This window comes from Primulina eburnea, chromosome 1 (assembly GCF_022965805.1).
Source record: "Primulina eburnea isolate SZY01 chromosome 1, ASM2296580v1, whole genome shotgun sequence".
Lineage (NCBI taxonomy): Eukaryota > Viridiplantae > Streptophyta > Magnoliopsida > Lamiales > Gesneriaceae > Primulina > Primulina eburnea.
The window spans coordinates 56,800,583-56,814,264 of record NC_133101.1 but is presented as its reverse complement, the minus strand read 5'-3'; positions in this window follow the sequence as shown (position 1 = coordinate 56,814,264).

Genomic DNA, 13,682 nt, shown 5'->3' with positions numbered 1-13,682 from the left:
GAGACCGTCTAACGGATTCTAATCTGTGTGACGGGTCAACCCTACCGATATTTACAATAAAAAGTAATCATTTAAGGATAAAAATAATATTTTTTCATGAATGACCCAAATAAGAGACTCGTCTCATAAATACGACCCATGAGACCGTATCACACAAGTTTTTATCATGGTTAAAATAACACAATCATATATTGATAATTATTTTATTAGACACGACTAATCAAACCTCTAACCCATTAAATCTATTTTTTTATGACAAATAAATCTATTGTGGTTCTTTTCCATTGAGTCACCGTCAGTCCCAGGATGGAGGGAAAATAAAAAATAATTATTTTTTTACATTATAGATTTACCGTGATATATGTATTTTTTAAATGAAATTTGTGAATTTTTTATATTAATTGTTTTGTATAAAATGTAAACGTGTGAAATCAATAATTAAACATTTTATTGATATTTTTTTTATAAATATTTGATAATCATTAAATGAAAATTTTAATTAATTATAAATATTTTTATTTTTCTTTACTATTTTGTGAGCCGCGTGCCTAAACCCTAACCCCTCTTGGGTTGGGCGGGGAACTTCCAGCCCGTCGAAATGGCTGACCGGCTCTATCCATTCCGTCATACGTTGGCCCGTTTGACAGTTGTAGTAATAAGTTTATCCGAGAAAATATTGATAGGAAAATTTAAACTTTTAATCATTAATCTGAGTGTTCAACTAGTGCACTCTCTCATATATATGAACCCATTGCATCAACTTTGTTCGCAATTCATTGTTGTCACAATTGCATGTGTTTTTTGTCTGTTTCTTTGTCTTTTTCTTTTTTTCATTTTCATTTTCGTTCAATCTCTCCTTTTATTTCTTATTTAATATTTAATGTTTCACATATGAGTGAACCAGTGGTAAACACAGTAAAATAACATTACAATCTCAAATTAATTATTGGTACAAAGTGAATAAATATTCGTCGAATCATCAATGATGAATTACTCTGTAGGATGTTAAGTCTTTCTCAGGCTTTATTTGCACGAAATTTCCATATTATCAATATTTAAATTAATTGACTGTGCTATGAAATTAAATGAAAATTTCTATTTACTTGTGCTTTCTCAATTGTTTTGCCATGATTGTTAAAATTAATATACTTATTCTGCTGAGTTACTAATTGTTCATTCCACAAACAAATAGAATACTCTAAAAATTCAAATGTGAACTTAAATATCATAAATAAATCTAAAAACTCATAATAAATATGGTTATAGACATAATAATATTTTTTATAGATTCTAAAAATATTATAAATTAATTTATAAATATTATTATTTTAATTGTTTTATAATATAAAAATGGACTTTAATTTGTGAGTTTACAAAAATATCTTTATGTTTCTTAATTATTTTTTGGGTTTCATAGGCTTGGTTGTCTTTTTCGGTACCTTCCTAAGGTAATTTGTGTCATTTTATATGCTAACTTAGTAGGTCTATAATAGGAAATTGGAGTTATTAACAAAATTTTTTAAAGGTACGAAGAAATTAATCGATGCTAGCTTAGTAGGTTCGTAAAATTCCTACGAAATTGAAATTATTAAAGTATTATTTATTTTTTTGCTACGGTGCATACTACATATAAATTAATCTATTTATGGAATTAAGATCTTATGCCCGTAGATTATTTAAATTGTTAATGTTGTAATGCTTTCATATTTGTTACAATCCTTTAACAAAAAATTGACGTTGTTGGTTTAAGAAATTAAAATATGGTTTACAAAATTATGAAATTTAAATTAAGGGGCTTGAAGATAATCGTTTAGAGGGGGTGAATTAACTGTTATGCAAACTATGTCAGATAATGTTAAGCTTAAGATGCGTTAATAACTTAAGACAATATTACAATCAGACGGAGTAATTTGAGCTACTAAAAACATATTCTAAGTGGGAAAATTTCTCAAATTACTTAATGAATATGATATAAAAACAACAACTCGATTTACTTCAGTTCACTTATAATCACATATGATAAACTTAGTAGCTCAAGTAAATAGAAGAAGATAAAGAAGCAAGAAGTTGTTTATGGAAGTTTGAAGGTTAAGCGTCTATGTCTCACTTTTTTCTATTTCCAAAAAGATTTTACTAGAAGATTTGATTAGTACAATGATTTGTACAAACACATTTCATCTCGATTCCACAACTCTAATGAGCTGAAACTCCTAGTACTATTTTCTTCAATTTGGCATGTTCAAAAACATGTTTCTGACAGTTACAATTGATTCTCGCAATACAACAATCGTGTGTAAAAAATAAGTGAGAATACAAAGTGCATAATATTGATCTTTAATCGATCTGATGATTAACTGAGTGCGTGGTAGAATAGTTTAAAGATGAGTCTGTTGAGAGATAATGTGCGATTTGAATGCTTGATGAAGATTGAAAAAACAATAGTAGTTTTTTGAGAGCTCTTCAGCCTTGATACATTTCTTATTTATAGATGTCGGTCACTAACAAAAATAAATATATTTGATGCTCACAAATATACTGGGTAGCCAATATTTATGCAGATATAGCCACATGTCTTTATTGATTTGTCAGATATAGTGTCAGCCTTTTCAAATTCTTTTGATACTAGCTGAAGGAGTAATCAACATAACCGAGAATATTTGACAGACTAGTCATCAAGTTGATATGTTCTGTTCGAGTAGCTTGGTTCAAGTTGTGCTGATGAATAGACTATGTTAGATCAATATAGTCAACTTGATCTGTCGATTTAGTTTAATAGTCTGCATTAATATGAGCTTGAATTATATCAATTTAGTTTTTGATGACCAAAACTTAGATATAAATTTTGTCTTAGCAACTCTCTATCAAACTAAGTAAAACATTTTTTTAATATAAAATTATTTTTTCCAACTTTTTAAAAGAATGTTGTCATGAATGTTAGTATATTGATTGTCTGTAAATTGATAATATTATCATATATTTTAATTATTATTTTAATGTAAATATTTTTAACAAGTTCTAAAAATAATTAAAAAAAATTGACTGAAATTTTTTTGGCTTTTTGAAAAATATTTTTTTATTGTTAAAAATTTATGAACAAAATAATATATGACTTTTAAATATATTTTCTATTTTTTTATTAGTAATAGTTACATTCATTTAAGATAAATAAGTTAATTTAAAAACATAATATTGTTATCCTCATTTAATTACAATATAAATGATATAAGCGTATCTCAAATGATTTAATTTTTTATATATAATATTTAAAATTTAAATATATTATTATATTATATTCGATGCAATAATTGTCTTTATTGTGTAGAACAATCAAAACGTTTTACTTGAGCTACTGTACATTTTAAAATATTTGAACTGCTTCGTTACCATCAACTATATTTGATAAAGTGACAATCGATTGATCCTACAATTGATATCAGAGTTAATGTCATAGTTCGATTTTCATTCATTGTAAGAAGTGCAATTATCGAGAAATAGATTGTTTGGTGTAATAATTATCACGAAACGTGGTGCTTGAGCTGATGTATGGTTTAAAAAATTTGAATAAGTAAAAAGTGTTTTCTGAAAGTAATGTGAAGAGGCGTGACTTGCAATTTTTTTTTAAAAAAAATTGCATGTCACGTCATATTATATTAGGCAATTTTATATATATATATATTAGGCAAGTCACGCCAACTAATTGGGTGTGAGTTGCATATATTTTTTTTTTAAAAAAAGCAAGTCACACCAATTGAATAAGCGTTACTTGCTTAATTTTTTTTAAATAATTGTTGGACGTTTGTGATGGAGGAACCATCCCAAGTGAAAGACTGCATTCATTTTTCTTTTCTTTTAAAAAGAAGATTTTTTTAATTAAAATTCGTGTGTTAAAGTGATGCGATGTATCACCGATCAATACAAACATGATTTGTTTTTTATCCAAAATTTTGCTTATATATCATTTGTCCTCGTTTCAAATGTTTCATTCTTGTGATTTTATCATTCTTCATTTCTGTGGATTTTTGTTTGATGTTTGATCAACAACACATGAGGTTTTTATGCTTTAAATTAGGGATGTAATCAAGTCGAGCCGAGCTCGAATTTTAATTAACGAATATATACATGACTCACGAGCTTTTTCAAGCTTTTATCAAGCCTAAACAAGCTTAATAAAAATTAATTATACATTTAAATTTTCATTAAATTAATTAAAAATTAAATTAAATATTCAAAAAAAAAATACTATTCTTATTAAAATTTGTAAATGTATTATTATAACAAATTTAATAGATTTTTCTATATATTTCATAAATAATATGTGAAATCAATTGTAATGCCCGAGATTTTATTACCGTAATCTGAGATTAATCTGGAATTATTTATTCAATAATCGAGATGATTGTAGACGGTACGGATCGGACCGAGAAAGAAGCAAAATAGGTTTAAATGTGTGTGCAAGGAAGTGATTGGCGCACATGCGCGTTGAGGTGCGCGAGGCATGCGAGAGAATGGCAGAACCTGTCGCGCATATGCGCGACTTGCCTGCGCGCATATGCGCGGAACCTCCAGAGCCCTCGGCGCACATGCGCGGTAGAGTGTCGCGCATATGCGCGAGGGAGTGCCGAGACACACGCGTCAGGAATGGTGTCTCGCGCATATGCGCCGATGATTGTCGCGCATATGCGCGAGACGTGCTGCGTGAAGAAGCGAGACACGTTGCTTTATACATGCATGATATATATATGTGTACATCACCGATTCTCCATTCAGCCTTGGAGAGGATTTGGGGAAGAAGCTTTGTTCTCACTTTTTGAAATCGATGTACGAGCAAAACGTTTATTTGAATTGAAATCCGACTGCGGTACTGTGTTCCTGTCAGCGCAGGCTTCATCCGGACGTAAGTTTTATTACGTTTAGACAAGATTTGAATTTATGATATTTTCAGAATCTGATATGATTCATATATGAGGTTCTTGTCATGTTAGACATCGTATAATCGAAACCGGATTGAAGAACATATACCATATGAAATTGTTATGATGTTTAGAGTTGAGTTGATTGAGAATTGATATCAGGATCGGAGTATTATCGAGTATGAGATATTAGAATTAATATCTGATCGATATGGTATTGTTGGGTATATTGATATTGTACCGTTATGCCATCGATATCGAATTAGGTTAAATATTGAGCAGAACAGATTTGATTCGAGTAGTGTATTGATATTATACTCATCGATATTGTTCTTGTCAGATTGAGTATTGACAGGATTTGAGTTCGAGACTTCGACAGAGTCAGAGTATCAGAGTAAAAGGTATAAATTAATGTTGTGTTGGGATTGCACAACTCGAGTGTGGTTTGACTCGAGTCTCCCTAAATCACATACTTAGTTTATTACATTGATTTTTATAATTGTTGAGATTGATGTGTGTAGTCTATTGATTCATAGCTATTGCATGTGTTGACTGCTGATTCGTTTAGTCATTGGCTGATTCGCCTAGTCACCGACTGATTCGTCTAGCTATCGGCTGTTTCGCCTAGCTATTGGCTGATTCGCTTATTTATTGACTGATTCGTCTATCTATTGACTGATTCGTCTATCTAGTGACTGATTCGTCTAGCTATCGGCTGTTTCGCCTAGCTACTGGCTGATTCGTCAATTCTGTGGCTGTTTCGCCCAGACATCGGGATCCCTAGGTTAGAGTTGAGTCGAGTCTGAGACGGCGCGTTGTTTGAGTTGAGTTTGAGTCTGAGTGTGATTCATTGCTTGATACTGATTTATATTATTTGATGTTGATTATGTTCCTGATGATGGTACATGTTTAGAATAAGAGTTATTCTTGATATTGCTTCATGTTCTGATTTGATACATGTTATGATTATTGCTTATATGCTTTTATATATGTTTTTATATGATTGCATGTTTACATTGTTTATACTGGGATATTTATATCTCACCGGAGTTATCCGGCTGTTGTCTTGTTTTGTATGTGTGCATGACAACAGGTGGGGCTGGATCAGGGTCAAGAAGAGGATGAGAGAAGATTAGATAGCGTGGAGATCCGGGCTTTGTAGCAACATATGATTCAGCACTGATATGTAGTTGAACCTAGTTGAATTCTTGTAGATAACGCAAGATTTGTATGTGTATGTTTAATATGTAATTTGAGTAAATTACATTACGTTTCCGCTTTGTATTTTTAAAAAAAAATTTAGACCCTGTTTTATAATTGATTAATTAGTCCCAATGATGATTAAGAACATGATTAGCGTCCGGGTCCCCACAACAGGTGGTATCAGAGCCTTAGGTACTAGAACTGTAGATTCTTGAAATTGAGATAGAAGCTAGTGAGCGGGGTAGAATGTGTTTCTTTCCTTGCTTATGATTGCTAGCATTCTTTACTGCTTTATATAATACATGTTACTTGACTTATCTGATTTGATTTTGTAATATGTATTATGGGGAACGAATCTGAATTGATTCTCGATCAACAGTAAGATGATCGGAGGAGAGACTGAATTGAAACAGATGTGTTGGATTGGGTTACTAATCCTTTTGAGTTTCAGATATGCCTCCTAGACGAATCCCAGAACAGGGTAGTACATCGAATCCTCCAATGGATGTAACACCGACTCCAATGGAAACCTTGCTGAAGAGGTTTCAGTCATTCAAACCACCCACTCTGAAAGGTACTGAGACATCAGTCGAGTGTGAGAGTTGGTTAGGTAGCATTGAGTTGCTGTTTGATTCACTGGAGTACAGTGATGAGCGCCGGATTAAATTGATTGGACACCAGTTGCTGGATGTTGCACAAAGCTGGTGGGTTACAATGAAGAGGGCCTTGGAGCAGCGAGGTACGATTATTACTTGGGATGTATTTAAAACTGAGTTTTATCAAAGATTCTTCCCAGTGTCGTACATGAAAGACAAGGGGGCGGAGTTTGCCAATTTGAGACAGGGTCAGTTGAACATTGAAGAATATGTGATCAAGTTCTCTACCTTGTTGAAATTTGCTCCACATGTGGCTGACAATGACGAAGCCGTTGCTGATCAGTTCATCAATGGCTTGAATCCCGATATTTTTACATTGGTGAACACAGGGCGACCGATAACTTTGCTGATGCCATGAATAGAGCAAAGGGCGCTGAGGCGGGCCTGATAAGGCAGAGAGGAGCTGAATTTGTTCCTCCATTGTCGAGACCACCGCAAACACCTCCTCGATTTGAGAGTGGCAGTAGCAGTGGTGGAAAGAAAGATTTTCTGAAGGCTAGAGGAAAGCAGTTTAAGAAGTCTGGCGGCAGTTCTTCTAGTTCCAGTGGTTCTCAGCAGAGTTATACTGGCGTGTACTGCGGAAATTGTGGAGGGAGACATTCCACTGAGCAATGCCAAGGAGTATTTGGTAGTTGCCACTTCTGCAAACAACAGGGACATTTTTCCAGAGTGTGTCCACAGAGGGGTTCCCAAAGATTCCAGGGAGCCGAATCATCTGGATCAGCGGCACAGGGAAGTAGACGATCAGCTGCTGTTCCTTCATTTCAGCCAGCACCATCTCAGTCACAGCAGAGGCCAGGAGGAAGCCAAACAGTTGGCCAGCCTCCTAGACAGCAGGCCAGAGTATTTGCTTTGACCGAGGAGCAGGCTCAGGAAGCACCAGATGATGATGTTGCAGGTAACTGATTTGTTTGATTATCATGCATATGTATTGAGGGATACCGGTGCTTCACATACTTTTATTTCTGAGAGATTTGCATTGATGCATGCATTATTTGTTGAGTCCCTATTTACTGTAGTATCTGTTTCTGTTCCTTTGGAAAAAGATCTTGTATCAGCGATTTCTGTTAGATCTTGTATACTACAGTAGGATGAGAATGAGATCGAGTTAGATCGTGTAGTAGCTTGTGTTGTACTGGTGTTCTAGGATTTTGGAACTGCATTACTGATATTAATATGCTGATTAAGTACAGTACAGAGCTACCATAGACTAATTCCAGAAGATGGTGAGAATCGAACCTGAGATGGCCAAAGGAGGAATATTGTACAATAAGAATTCTAGACCGAGAATTCCTTTGATATTCGTACTAGCTATGACTCAATTATTACAGAAAGGAGCAGAGTAACTCCTTATGTATTCAGTTGATTTACTGAAGTTGAGTCTATCATTGGCTGATTTACCAATGATAAGAAAGTTCTCGATATTTTCTCTGATAAGACTTCAGATCTGATTCCAATCAGAGAGATTGATTTTAGTCTTGAACTGATCTTAGAAATTGTTGAAATTTCGAATCCTGACTGAGACAGATTGCATTCAGGATGTGTTATATCTGAATATGATATGTTTGGTGATTTTACCAGAGTTAAACCGTGATTAGTCAGCTGAGTTTGACATCAGTGTCAGACAGTTGCGGTTTATGAATTTAGCATGTTTGAATCTGATTGAATATTGATGTTATTCTGAATACGTGGTTGAGACGGATTGTAGACAATGGAGGTTATATTGTACCGTCCGAACCAGAGCTGATTTTGAAACGTTAGCAGTTCAAAAAGCTAAGTAGAATGTTTAGAACTCAATATCGATAGTCAGAACAGAGTGTCGATCAGAGTAACAGATATGTGATTGTGTATGTTGTATGAGATTGATTATTCTGTGATATCAGATGTGTCAGAATTGTACAGCAAAGCTTGATAGTGATAGTTAGAGCCGAATACCAGGTAGGTATTTCTTCTTTAATTTATGTTATTAACTGATTGTATATGTCAAATAGTTCGAATCAGGAAGAACAGATATTGTCAGAAACTTACATTAATGAATTCAGTGTTCAGTCTGATGATTGAGAATGTATTGTATTCGAACAGATAGTTGTGATATAGACAGATGAGATCAGTTATAACAGAAATGTATTGAAATGTTGGCAGAAATTGTACTGAGATGTCTAAATCGCTAACAGAAAAGATAGACAGATAGAGATCAGAAGATTTATTACAGAATTGTAAAGTTCTAAATAAAAATGGGAGTACATTTCTATAGCCTTCGTAATGAAATTACCGTCATTTGTACAGATTGTAATATGATATGATTAAGATTGACAGATTGGTCAATCTATATCTATCGGTTTGTACCAGATAATGTACAAACATGACCAAATGACACAGATTGATGTCAGAAAAGTGGTCAGAAAGATCAGAATGCCATAGTAGATTATGTCAGATTGTAATGTTGCTTGAGTTTGTATTCGTGATAGAATATATCATGAACTCTCTCTTAGATTGTTTTACAGATTGACAGGCAGTCAGAATGGGTTATCCAGCTAGTGGAAGACCTTGGCACAGCTTTAGTGCTGGATGTTAACACTAATTGATATGATTTAATATCACTGCATGATAATAGCTATCAGCTTATCAGACGAGTAATGAGATAGTTATAGACAAGACAGTATATGATGAGTACTACAGATCTCATTTGAAGACAATTCGAAGGAAGATGAAGATAGTTCAGAATGGACAGATTTAAGAAACCAATGTCGGATGATGACGATTGGTATTCGAAGCTGATGACTGTAGATGTCTTTGATAACAGCAGATGGTACGGATATGTGATGAACTAGGATTGGTTTATACGGATGTGGTATAACCAACATGGCAAGATCTATCAGAAGGATTGGAGAAGTATTATGATATCATACTTAGGAAATTCGTATTCCAGACTGGAATCAGATATTTGAGTTTTGGTTTAAACTCTGTTATGCATTTCTTCTGATATCTCTGAATTGATTGTTTATGAGTTCGGGGACGAACTCAAATCTAAGAGGGAGAGAAATGTAATGCCCGAGATTTTATTACCGTAATCTGAGATTAATCTGGAATGATTTATTCAATAATCGAGATGATTGTAGACGGTACGGATCGGACCGAGAAAGAAGCAAAATAGGTTTAAATGTGTGTGCAAGGAAGTGATTGGCGCACATGCGCGTTGAGGTGCGCGAGGCATGCGCGAGAATGGCAGAACCTGTCGCGCATATGCGCGACTTGCCTGCGCGCATATGCGCGGAACCTCCAGAGCCCTCGGCGCACATGCGCGGTAGAGTGTCGCACATATGCGCGAGGGAGTGCCGAGACACACGCGTCAGGAATGGTGTCTCGCGCATATGCGCCGATGATTGTCGCGCATATGCGCGAGACGTGCTGCGTGAAGAAGCGAGACACGTTGCTTTATACATGCATGATATATATATGTGTACATCACCGATTCTCCATTCAGCCTTGGAGAGGATTTGGGGAAGAAGCTTTGTTCTCACTTTTTGAAATCGATGTACGAGCAAAACGTTTATTTGAATTGAAATCCGACTGCGGTACTGTGTTCCTATCAGCGCAGGCTTCATCCGGACGTAAGTTTTATTATGTTTAGACAAGATTTGAATTTATGATATTTTCAGAATCTGATATGATTCATATATGAGGTTCTTGTCATGTTAGACATCGTATAATCGAAACCGGATTGAAGAACAGATACCATATGAAATTGTTATGATGTTTAGAGTTGAGTTGATTGAGAATTGATATCAGGATTGGAGTATTATCGAGTATGAGATATTAGAATTAATATCTGATCGATATGGTATTGTTGGGTATATTGATATTGTACCGTTATGCCATCGATATCGAATTAGGTTAAATATTGAGCAGAACAGATTTGATTCGAGTAGTGTATTGATATTATACTCCTCGATATTGTTCTTGTCAGATTGAGTATTGACAGGATTTGAGTTCGAGACTTCGGCAGAGTCAGAGTATCAGAGTAAAAGGTATAAATTAATGTTGTGTTGGGATTGCACAACTCGAGTGTGGTTTGACTCGAGTCTCCCTAAATCACATACTTAGTTTATTACATTGATTTTTATAATTGTTGAGATTGATGTGTGTAGTCTATTGATTCATAGCTATTGCATGTGTTGACTGCTGATTCGTTTAGTCATTGGCTGATTCGCCTAGTCACCGACTGATTCGTCTAGCTATCGGCTGTTTCGCCTAGCTATTGGCTGATTCGCTTATGTATTGACTGATTCGTCTATCTATTGACTGATTCGTCTATCTAGTGACTGATTCGTCTAGCTATCGGCTGTTTCGCCTAGCTACTGGCTGATTCGCTTAAATCTTGACTGATTCGTCAATTCTGTGGCTGTTTCGCCCAGACATCGGGATCCCTAGGTTAGAATTGAGTCGAGTCTGAGACGACGCGTTGTTTGAGTTGAGTTTGAGTCTGAGTGTGATTCATTGCTTGATATTGATTTATATTATTTGATGTTGATTATGTTCCTGATGATGGTACATGTTTAGAATAAGAGTTATTCTTGATATTGCTTCATGTTCTGATTTGATACATGTTATGATTATCGCTTATATGCTTTTATATATGTTTTTATATGATTGCATGTTTACATTGTTTATACTGGGATATTTATATCTCACCGGAGTTATCCGGCTGTTGTCTTGTTTTGTATGTGTGCATGACAACAGGTGGGGCTGGATCAGGGTCAAGAAGAGGATGAGAGAAGATTAGATAGCGTGGAGATCCGGGCTTTGTAGCAACATAGGATTCAGCACTGATATGTAGTTGAACCTAGTTGAATTCTTGTAGATAACGCAAGATTTGTCTGTGTATGTTTAATATGTAATTTGAGTAAATTACATTACGTTTCCGCTTTGTATTTTAAAAAAAAAAATTTAGACCTGTTTTATAATTGATTAATTAGTCCCAATGATGATTAAGAACATGATTAGCGTCCGGGTCCCCACATCAATAAATCAAATATCAAAACTATTATTTTTTTATCTAAAAAATTACTCATGAACTTATCAACGAACATGTTCACGAGCCGAATACTGTAAAACTCGATTTTGATATGTTTATCTTAACGAGCCTCATTAAACAAGCTCAAACGAACTTTTATTGAATCGAACTTCGAATAGCTCACAAACGGTTTAGTTTGTTTACATCCCTACTTTAAATTATAGGACCGAGCTCTTGCCGCTTTACCAAAAGTTATAACTAGTGGTAATGGTGCAACTCAAATCTTTTTAAACAGCACAGCAGCTCAAGCACCATGATTTGATCGCTCTACAAAGCAAGGACAATTATTGCACCCAACAATCTCCCTCCCAATAATTGTACTCCTTGCAATCAATGGGAATCGAACCCATTACATGGCTCTGATATCAATTGTATGACCGAGCGCTTGTCGCTTTACCAAAAGCTATAGTTAGTGGTAATGGTGAAACTCAAATATTTTTAAACCACACAGCAGCTGAAGCACCATGGTTCGATCGTTCTACCAAACAAAGACAATTATTGCACCCAACAATTATTGTAGTTAATAATAACGATTGGAGAGTGTATTTTATTAAAATATTTAAGATTTTTTATTATTATTATTTTATAAAACAAAAAACAAAAGTCGTGATTTTTTTAAGACAAACAACTTAACAAAAATATACATACAAAACATATTATATTTAGCTTTTTTTATTATCCTAACACATGATTATAGAAACATTATAAAAATTAACAATAACCAAAAAATAAACATATAATATTATTGTCGATCATAATTAGCGGAGAATGTATTAAAAAAAAATTCTAATTAAAGAAATTAAAATCAAGCATATGTCAATAATTAATAAGACTCTATTTATCATAATAAATGGTTTTGAAATATCTTTATAAAAAATAATAATAATTACAAAAACACATAATAATTATAATTGCAAAAAAATAAAATTGGCATAACACATAAATTATATTTCAACACAAATAATAATTTTCTAAATTTAATACTTAAAATCAATAATTATATTAGTATAACTACTTTATATTGACAGTTAAATCAAAATTTACACCAAAAAATTCAAATTAACTGAAAATTAAAGTCAAGCGAGTAAACAAATTACATAAAAAATATTAAGAGAACTTATGAGTAAAGAGACGAGAATGAGAAAAACTTAAAACACAACTCTTCATATTATATAAGAAAACTATGAGGATGCTTTTCATTATCAATTATAGATAGAGCACATGGCTTCACAGCCTTTTACTACCATCCAATTATCAATTAAAGAGATAGCACATGACTTTGCAACCTTTGACCATCCCTCTTACATTTCAACGATTGAAGATACAAATATATATTTTTTAGATAATTAAACGAAGTCACATCACTCTAACACGCGAATTTTAATTAAATTTTTTTAACGTCTTCTTTATAAAATAAAAGAAAGGTACAAGCATGTCAATAATTATTAAGCTGCAGTGCATCGTCAATTTTTCACATTAGTTCCTCACCCACAATCATCCAACTATTATTTTAAAAAAAAATTAAGAAAGTCGCGTCTATAAAAAAATTTAGTAAGTCACGCCCAATTATATATATATTTTAAAGCAAGTCACGTCATCTCATTAGACGTGACTTGCATTTAAAAAAAAATTCCTAGTCACGCCTCTTCAAGAGGCGTGAAACATTATTTTAAGATACTATTTTTTACTTTATTTTATTAAATTGTTATATGTTTTATTTTAAACATTTAAAAGCCCCCTTTAGAAACACATCAACATAAAAAATAATTGAGGAAGGTACATAATTGATATTAATGATGACAAACAGTAGAGAGCGAGAATAATAGAAAATATAATCAT